The sequence below is a fragment of the Anolis carolinensis genome, chromosome 1 (assembly GCF_035594765.1).
Source record: "Anolis carolinensis isolate JA03-04 chromosome 1, rAnoCar3.1.pri, whole genome shotgun sequence".
Taxonomy (NCBI): Eukaryota; Metazoa; Chordata; class Lepidosauria; order Squamata; family Dactyloidae; genus Anolis; species Anolis carolinensis.
This window is the reverse complement of record NC_085841.1, coordinates 84,118,833-84,129,041: the sequence shown is the minus strand read 5'-3', so window position 1 is coordinate 84,129,041 and position 10,209 is coordinate 84,118,833.

The window sequence follows — 10,209 nt, the reverse complement described above, 5'->3', positions numbered from 1 at the left end:
TTCCCTGGGGAACAAGAAACGAAACCCATACTGTGTCCAGATGCATGACTCCTTAAGATTTCCCAAGGGAAACAGGCTTAATCAGCTAATTGTCTGGCAGCAATCCTGGCGCTTCTGCGATTCGCCTCCCTAGCGCCTCTATCTCGATTATAATAATCCCGGAGAGAAAATGGGGGAGATTTCTGCTCAAGGCTTGTTTGGCTGACTTCTTGTGGGCAAACATCTTGCAGGTGCAAGGGCTCCAATTCTGGCTGAAACGGTGGGAAACCCAAGTTTTCCTCTTTTTTTTTTTTAAATTTTTATTTATGAGTGTTTTGTGATACATAAAACAAAAGAAGGGAGGAAGAGAAGAGTAGAAAAAGAAAAAAAAAACCAAACCCTCTTGGCCTTCCAGAACTTTTACATGACAACAATTTTAACTCTATCTTTACGGCGTCCATGGGAATAGTCCCAAGGTAATTGCTTACAATAATTCGTCTTCAGTTCATTTTTTCTTTTTCCATGTATTCTCTCAGTAGAGTCCATTTTGTCTCTCGCCTGGTTGCATTGTCCTGTTTTAAAAATTGGGTTAGTAAGTCCATGTTTCTGATGTCCAAAAGTTTCAGAAACCAGTTTTCTTTAGGTGGGATTTCTTGTGTCTTCCACATTTTAGCCAGGCATATCCTAGCTGCAGTCACCATATATGTAAATAGCTTTTCTGTATTATAGTCCATCTGAAAGTCCGTTATTCCTAACAGGAAATACTCCGGCTTGATACCAAATTTCATTTTGATTATTTTCTCCATTTCTTTATGTATAGTTTGCCAGCATTTTCTGACCTTTTTGCACCTCCACCACATATGCATGAAATCGCCTATATGTTTTCCGCATTTCCAACATTTGTCATCCCTTTTCCCTTTACTCATTTTCACAAGCTTTTCTGGGGTTAGGTACCACCTATAGAATACCTTGTACCAGTTTTCTTTTATTTCTGCCGCATATGTGTATTTAATTTTTGTTTTCCATATTTTTTCCCATTCTGACATGCTTATCGTACGACCTATCTCTCTTGCCCACTTCGTCATTACCTCTTTAACCTGCACTTCTTCCGTTTCCCATATTAACAACTGATTGTATAATATTTTAATTATTTTCTTTTCTGATTTTAACATTTTATCCCAACAGGTTTCATTCTTTTCAAATCCTATCTTGCAATCCTCTTTAAAGCTTTCATTTATTTGCCAGTAATTTAACCATGTCATTTTTGGTTCTAGCTGTCTTATTTCTTCATATCTTTTCAATCTAATTTCTTGATTCTCTATCTTTAACATCTGTCTATACGTTAACCAATTCTCCCTTGGTATTTCCCTTTTGTGCTCTGCTTCTAAAGGTGAGTACCATATCGGGGTCTTTGTATAGAATCTTCTTTTATACCTATACCATGTTCCTATCAAGGCTGATCTTAAGTAGTGATTTCTAAAGTTTTTTTCCTTTTTATCTTTTTCTTTCCATAAATAGCTATGCCATCCCTTGTTTAAGTCATATCCTTCCAGATCTAATGTTCTCTTATCCTTTAGATTAGCCCAATCTCTGATCCAGCTCAATGCTGCTGCATCGTAATATAATTGTAGATCTGGTAACCCCAGCCCTCCTCTTTTCACGTCATCTTTCAGATGTTTTAAAGCAATTCTGGCCTTTTTACCTTCCCACAGAAATCTACTTATTTCTTTGTGCCAGTTTTTGATCATTTTTTTTTATTTTTCAGGATCGGTATATTCTGAAAAAGAAATAAAACCTCCGGCAAAATTTTCATCTTAACTACAGCTATTTTGCCTAATAATGAGAGTTTAAGAAACCCCCATTTTTTCATTTTTTCCCTTATCTCCCTCCATTTCTTTTCATAATTATTTTTTTGTAACTGAGCATTACTTGCCGTCAGCTCTATCCCTAAATATTTTATCTTTTTCACAATCTCTATCCCCGTTTTCACTTCAAGATTTTCCTTGTTCTTCTGCGACATGTTTTTTGTTAACATTTTTGTTTTTTCTCGGTTGATCTTCAATCCCGCTACCTCCCCGAAATTTCCAATTACCTCCCACCAACATTCGAACTGTTCTAGTGGGTTCTCTATCAAGCAAACTACATCATCGGCAAAGACGCGGATTTTATAGTTATGATTTCTTACTCTTAAACCTTGAAGATCTTTGTTTTTTCTAATTGCTTCCAATAGGACTTCCAGAGTCATCACAAACAATAGCGGGGAGAGTGGACACCCCTGCCTTGTTCCTTTGTTTATCTTAATACTACTTGACCGTTTCCCATTTATTATTATTCTTGCCGTTTGTTGAGAGTAAATCGCCTTTACTGCCTTTATAAAGAAAAAACCTGCGTCCATTTCTCTAAGAATTTCTAACATGCAATACCAGTTGACGTTGTCGAATGCCTTTTCGGCATCGAGAAATAGAAAAGCTATTTCCTTTTGAGGATTTTTATCGTAATATTCTATGGCATTCAAAATGTTTCTGATGTTTTCCTTCATATGTCTACCTGGTAAAAAGCCTGTTTGATCGTTCTTAATCCTTTCCTTTAGTATCTCTTTAAGTCTTGCTGCTAAGATACTTGTAAATATTTTATAATCGGCGTTCAGAAGCGATATTGGTCTGAAATTCTTTACCTTGGTAATATCTGCCTTTTCCTTTGGTAATAATGTTATATTTGCACTTTTCCAGGATGCTGGGATTATTCCTTCTTCTAATATCTTATTCATAACCTTTTGGAGTGGGGTGATTAAGATCTCATTAAATGTTTTATAGTATAGCATTGTGAATCCATCGGGTCCCGGTGTTTTGTTAGATGGAAGTTTTTTGATGGCTCTTTTTATTTCCTCTTGTGTTACCCTCCTGTTTAGGATCTCTCTCTGGCTTTCCGTGATCCTTGGAATTTCTTGCTTTCCTAGATATTCTGTGATCCTTTCTTTTGGGATCTTATCCTCTGAATATAATCTTTCATAATATTTTAGGAATTGTTTTTCTATATCCTCATTATTGTAATAGGTTTTCTCCCCTTCATGTATTTTATTAATTATATTTGCCTGTTTCTTTTTATTTATCCTCCTTGCCAACCATCTACCTACTTTGTTCGCGTTCTCGAAATGGTATTGTCTAGTATATTTTAATTTTTTCCCTATTTCCTCCACTTGCAATGCCTCTATTTCTTTCCTGGCCACTTCAATTTTTAATTTGATTTCTTTATCTTGGGGTTTTCCTTTTAGTTTAGTTTCTAATTTCTCCATGTCCTCTAGTAAATTCCTGTATCTTAAGGTTCTTGCTTTGTTCATTATGACATTATGCTGAATCATAAGTCCTCTTATGTACGCCTTACTGGCGTCCCATATCACTTCGATTGGTGTGTCCTCCTCCTTGTTGATTTCGAAGTATTCGTGTAGTAATTCTCTATATGGGAGATTTTAACGGGGTATTGAATTCAAAACGGGATAAATCTAAACAGGGGAAAACTAGGGAAGGGAAAGCTATAGGAGAATTGCCCAAAAAATTTAAACAAATGAAAGAAGATCTCGGACTACAAGATATATGGAGGTTTAAACATGCAGACGAAAGAGATTATACATTTCTCTCTCATAGACACTCAACTTGGACTCAGATAGATATGATATGGGGTACAAAGTCAATAACGAGTCAAGTAAACAGAATTAAAATACTGCCCAGACTAAATTCAGACCATTCTCCTATAGAAATGACAATAGAGAATAAAGGGGAGAGAAATAAAGAATTTAGTTGGAGAATAAATTATTTACTATTAAAAAATGTATCGGACCAGAATAGATATAGAGAATTACCCAAGTTTTCCTCTTCATCTGCCACAATAGTACTAGGAACGGGACTACATGGCCCATGAGACATCACACTATCCCCCTCCTCAAGGCCCCTCTCCAAAACGGGCCCTCTTCCTGAGGTGCGGGGCCACGGCTTGGCAGGGTAGGCCTGATGGAAGCGACGGACTAAATCGGGGGCATGGACTGTGGAAGCGTCTTCCCAAGAGCGTTCTTAGGGGCCAAAACCCACCCAGTCAATGAGATACTGAAGGCGGCGGCGGTGGAAGCGAGAATCCAAAATGTCCTGAACCTCGAATTCCTCCTCCCCGTCCACCAAAACAGGAGTGGGTGCCGGCCGGTCTGCATCGGGGCGGACACCATCCGCCGGAAGGAGCAGGGAGAGATGAAACACTGGATGGATGCACATAGAGCGCGGAAGTTGGAGTTTGAAAGTCACGGGGTTAAGTTGCACCACCACTGGGTAGGGACCAATGAAACGGGCATCTAGCTTCCGGCAGGGACGGTGGGAGGGCAAAAAGCGAGTGGACAGCAGAACCCGATCTCCTACCTTGATTTCGGGGCCCGGCTGGCGATGACTGTCAGCGTGGCGTTTATAGTCCTCCTTGGCTTGGTCCAGTTGCTGGAGCAATAGTTGTTGCACCGCTGTGAGTTCCTGCAGCCAGTCCTCCGCTGCAGGGACTTCTGAGGTTTCAATGACAGGAGGAAAGAAACGTGGATGGAAGCCGTAGTTTGCAAAGAACGGGGTTTCCTTGGTTGAAGCCTGGACACCGTTGTTGTAGGCAAACTCTGACAGAGGTAATAGGGAAGCCCAATTGTCCTGTTGATAGTTTACATAACAGCGAAGGTATTGTTCCAAAGTGGCATTGGTACGCTCCGTTTGCCCATCTGTTTGGGAATGATGAGCTGAGGATAAACGAGAGTCTATGCCCAATAGTTTTTGTAGTGCCTTCCAGAATCGAGAGGTGAATTGAGATCCACGGTCAGTGACCAAACTCTTGGGCAATCCATGTAACCGGAAAATATGCTGAAGGAATAAATCTGCAGTCTGTTTGGCCGTGGGAAGGCCATCACAAGGAATGAAGTGGGCCAACTTGGTGAAAAGGTCCACCACCACTAGGATCGTGGTATATCCAAGGGAGGGTGGTAGGTCGGTGATAAAATCCGCAGAAATTATCTCCTATGGACGAGATGGAGTAGGAAGGGGATGCAGTAGCCCTGAGGGCTTCTCCCTTCTTGTCTTGGAACGCTGGCATACCGGGCAGGTATTGACATATTTTTCCACATTCTTGCGGATCTTGGGCCACCAAAAATCTCATAGGATCAAATGCATGGTTTTAAATAGCCCAAAATGCCCTGCTGGCTTGCAGTCATGACATAGGTGAAGTGCCTTTTCTCTGCCTGGTCCTGGAGGGATGTAGACATGATTTCTGTAGCATAGTAACCCATCCTTAAGTGAGAAAGGGAAACGTAGTCCTTGGCGAATTTGATCTTGAGCCCAGGCATCCGCTTGTTGACTGGCTCTAATTTCTTGAGTACCAAGGGGTCCTGGAGTAGAGGGAGTTGGTTCAACTGCAGTGGATTTGGTGTTTCCCACTGTGAGCGTGGCAAAGTTTTCAGGCTGTAGCAATTGGGATTCGAAGGTCTCTCTGCGCCCTGCAGCATACTCTGGTTTCCGTGATAGAGCATCTGCTTGCTTGGTCTGAGCTGGGGTTACATAATGGATCTGGAAGTCAAAACGCTCAAAAAATAAAGCCCAGCGCTGCTGCCTCTGATTTAACTTGCGGGCAGTTCTTAGATGTTCCAAATTACGATGGTCAGTATGAACCTCAATGGGAAATTTGGCCCCTTCTAACCAATGTCTCCAATTTTCAAAGGCTGCCTTTATGGCCAAGAGTTCCTTCTCCCAAATAGTATAATTTCTCTCTGGGGCTGTCAGTTGACGGGAGTAAAAGGCACAAGGGTGAAGATGTTCTCCCACTGGTTGCATGAGTACAGCCCCAATTGCCACATCGGAGGCGTCAGCCTGCACAAAAAAAAGGGGTTTTAGGATCAGGGTGCTGTAGAATTGGCTGGGACGTGAATAATTTCTTTAGTTGCTGGAACCCTTCCTCTGCTTGTTCCGTCCAGCGGAAAGGCTGTTTTCCACGGATGCAGCTGGTGATTGGGTCAGACCAGCGGGCAAAGTCTGGAATGAACTTGCGGTAGTAGTTCGCGAACCCCAAGAAACGTTGCACCTCTTTCTTGTTGGTTGGCGCCCGCCATTCCAATACTGCTGAAACCTTTGCCGGGTCCATGGAGAGCCCTAGTGGCGAGACACGGTATCCCAGGAAATCTACCTCTTGTAGATCAAAAGCGCATTTTTCCAACTTGGCATATAGTCCATGATCCCGCAATCGTTGTAACACCATTCTGACGTGTTTCTCATGTTCTGATTGTGATCTAGAAAACACCAAAAAATCGTCCAAGTAGATGATCAAGAACCAATCTAGATAATCCTGAAAAATATCATTGACAAAGTGCTGGAACGTTGCGGGAGCTCCGGATAAACCGAAATTCATGACTAGGGACTCGAATAATCCGAATTTAGTCTGGAAGGCGGTTTTCCACTCGTCCCCCTCCCTGATGCGAACTAGATTGTAAGCCCCCCGAAGATCCAGCTTGGTGTAAACCTTGGCCCCTCAAAGCCGGTCTAATAGGTCCGAGATCAAAGGCAGGGGATAGCGGTTCCGCTTTGTGATATTGTTCAATGCTCTATAGTCCACAACCAAGCGTAGGTCCCCTGACTTCTTTTTCACAAACATCACTGGGGAAGCGGCTGGGGATTGAGAGGGTCTGATGAACCCCTTGCGGAGGTTTGACTCTATGAACTCCCTGAGAGCTTCTTGCTCTGGTTCGGTCAGGGAGTAGAGGTGTCCTCGCGGGATCGGGGGCCCCTCCACCAAGTCAATGGCACAATCGTAGGGTCTATGCGGGGGTAGTTTCTCGGCTTCCTTTTCATTGAAAACATCCCAAAAGTCTGAGTATTTCTTGGGCAAGGTGATGATGGGTTCAGCGTCTGTGGCATGGAAGACCTTGGCTACAAGACAATGGTTTTGGCAATATTTAGAAGCAAACTGCAGTTCTCTGTTGGTCCAGGAGATGTTGGGGTCGTGGAGTGTCAGCCATGGAATTCCCAAAATCACAGGGAAGTGAGGGACCTTGGTAACAAAGAAGGAAATCTCCTCCATGTGTTCCCTTATCCACATTCTGGTGGGTTCAGTCCATTGGCTTACTGGACCTGTCTTTAGGGGATGGCCATCTATGGCTTGCACCACCCGAGCGTTCTTGAAATCGTGATATTGTAATCCCAGAGAGTCGGCATACTCTCTATCGATGAAATTGTTTGTTACTCCTGAGTCTATCATGGCATGGATCATGACGGGTCCTTTTTTCGCTGACCACAAGGTGACCACTAGGAGGAATAGGACCCCGGTTTGTGGCTCTTGAGTGGGGTTTTTGACCGGGTTGGCAAGCCTCTCTACGCCCGGTCGCTGGCTTCCCCCGCCGGCTTTGCGCCAGCCGCCTCGGCCGTCTCCGTCTCCGTGGAGGACGCCGCCGCCAAGCGAGCGGCGGGCTTTCTTTTGGCTGGACATTCTCTGGCAAAGTGGCCCCCGTTCCCGCAGTATCAACAGAGGTTTAAACGTTGGCGGCGGGCCTTCTCGGCAACATCTAATCTGGGACGCACATTGCCCAACTGCATCGGCTCCTCCTCGCTTCCTCTGGGGTATGGGGCTGGTGGTGGGGGTCTCCACACTGGACGTGGCTGAATACTGACAGGAGCGGGAGGTTTTACTCCTGCTCTTCCACTCTGGCCTCGGAGCCACTGTTTTCTGTTGGCAAGCATGACTTCGGCTCGTAAACATTGGTCAATAAGTCTCTCAAGAGAGTTTGGAGGATCCACCTTGGAGATTTCTTCCTGCATCTCGATGTTGAGACCCTCACGAAACTGTCCTCTGAGGGCTACATCATTCCAACCGGTGTTTTGGGCCAACACTCGGAACTCGGCTATGTACTGGGACAACGGCCTGTCCCCTTGGAAAAGGCGCCGGAGTTTATGGCCGGCCGCCTCTAGATTGTCCTCGATCCCCCAAGTCGCCTTAAGGTGATTCAGGAAGTTTTGCGCGGAACTTAGGTGCATGGAGGATTCATCAAATAGCGCCGTCGCCCAATTGGCCGCTGGCCCTTCTAGGAGACTGTAAATCCATGCCACCTTGACTTCTTCTTGGGGAAACTCGGCGTGGCGGGCTTCTATGTACGCCTGGCATTGGCGACGGAAAACATGAACCTTGGAAGCTTCTCCAGAAAACTTGGTTGGTAGCGCTAGGGCAGGGAGACGGGCTCCGCGTTCCTTCAAGCCCCGTATTTCTCCCTCCTGCGTATGGAGTGTATCACGGATTCTGTCTAATTCATCCTTGGAAATGGTGTAGCTGAGTGGTTGGGCTTCCGCCCCGGTTCCTGTAGACATTCTGGTCTAGGTTAATTGGTGCTTAGGTGGCGGAGTCAAACTGTCAGGACCCAGGCTGCAGAGCAGCAATAACCATGCGCAGAGACCAGAATCTATCTAATATCTTTATTAAAGGAATATATAAAGTCAATAAAAACAAGTGAAGAATATAGTTCAGAAGTAGACCTTTCAGGAAAGGTCAAATATAGTCCAGGAAAACAATGTCCAATATGTGATATTAGAGTCCAAAGTTATAATCCAATAACCGAAACACACACTTTGCCAAGCAAAGTGTGGGGAATTGACAGGGTCCTTTAGTCCAATGGAGCTTGACAACAAGGCTGGAAGCAAACTAGATTCTTGGCAAACAAGGCTTGATACGTGGCAACAAGAGGCAAGAAGCAAGAACGAGGTCCGTGGCAAAATCCGGGGACAAGGCAGGCTTGGAACTAGAACAAGGTCCGTGGCAAGGTCCGGGAAACAGGGAACTGGAGTAGCGTAGTCCACACACGATCTCACTCCCGAAGCTGACGAATTGACTCCGCAAGGATTTCCTTGTGGGTAAACACCTATATAGGATCTTGTTTTCCCGCCAAGGAACACTTTCCCTGGGGAACAAGAAACGAAACCCATACTGTGTCCAGATGCATGACTCCTTAAGATTTCCCAAGGGAAACAGGCTTAATCAGCTAATTGTCTGGCAGCAATCCTGGCGCTTCTGCGATTCGCCTCCCTAGCGCCTCTATCTCGATTATAATAATCCCGGCGAGAAAATGGGGGAGATTTCTGCTCAAGGCTTGTTTGGCTGACTTCTTGTGGGCAAACATCTTGCAGGTGCAAGGGCTCCAATTCTGGCTGAAACGGTGGGAAACCCAAGTTTTCCTCTTCATCTGCCACAATAGTACTAGGAACGGGACTACATGGCCCATGAGTCATCACAGGAGAAGAGGAGGATTCCCTTTTGTTTTGATGTCTTTGAATGAAAAAGAAACCTGATTGAGGATGGGGGGAAATGTTGCAGTTGGTGAAGGGAATTGCCAGAAAATAGTCTAGAACAGGGGTCCCCAAACTAAGGCCTGGGGGCAGGATGCGGCCCTCCAAGGCCATTTACCTGGCCCCTGCCCTCATTTATAATATAATATTTTTATATCAGTTTTAATAAGATAATACATTGTATATACATATGATATTGATAATAATATTATCATTTTATACAATATAATACTAATAATAATACCATATAATAATATTAATTATATGTTATATATTACATATAATATTACAGTATAGTGGTATAGTTTGATATAGTAATATAATGCTAATATTGTGCTATGCTAATAATATAATATATTGTATGTACATACAGCTGCTCTGAGTCCCCTTCGGGGTGAGAAGGGTGGGATATAAATGTAGTAAATAAATGTAGTAAATGAATAAATAAATAATTTTAGACTTAGGCTCGCCCAGAGTCTGAAATGACTTAAAGGCACACAACAACAACAACAACAACAACAGTCTACTTTTACAACCTCTCCGTTTTAATCCATGTTTTTATTAGTTCTTGTCATTTGTTTTTATTGGCTAATGTTTAAATTTTTATAATTGTGCATGTCTCTTGTCTATTGTTGTGTTTTATATTGCTATTGTTTTTATTCGGGCTTGGCCCCATGTAAGCTGCCCTGAGTCCCCTTTGGGGAGATAGAGGCGGGGTATAAAAATAAAGTTGTTATTATTATTATTATTATTATTATTATCCTAATTAACCTGACTATCTCATTGGCCAGAATCATGCCCACACTTCCTATTGAAAGCCTGATAGGTTTATGTTGGTTAAAATTGTTTTCATTTTTTAAATATTGTATTATTCTTTCATTGTTATTGTTGTTTTGCACTA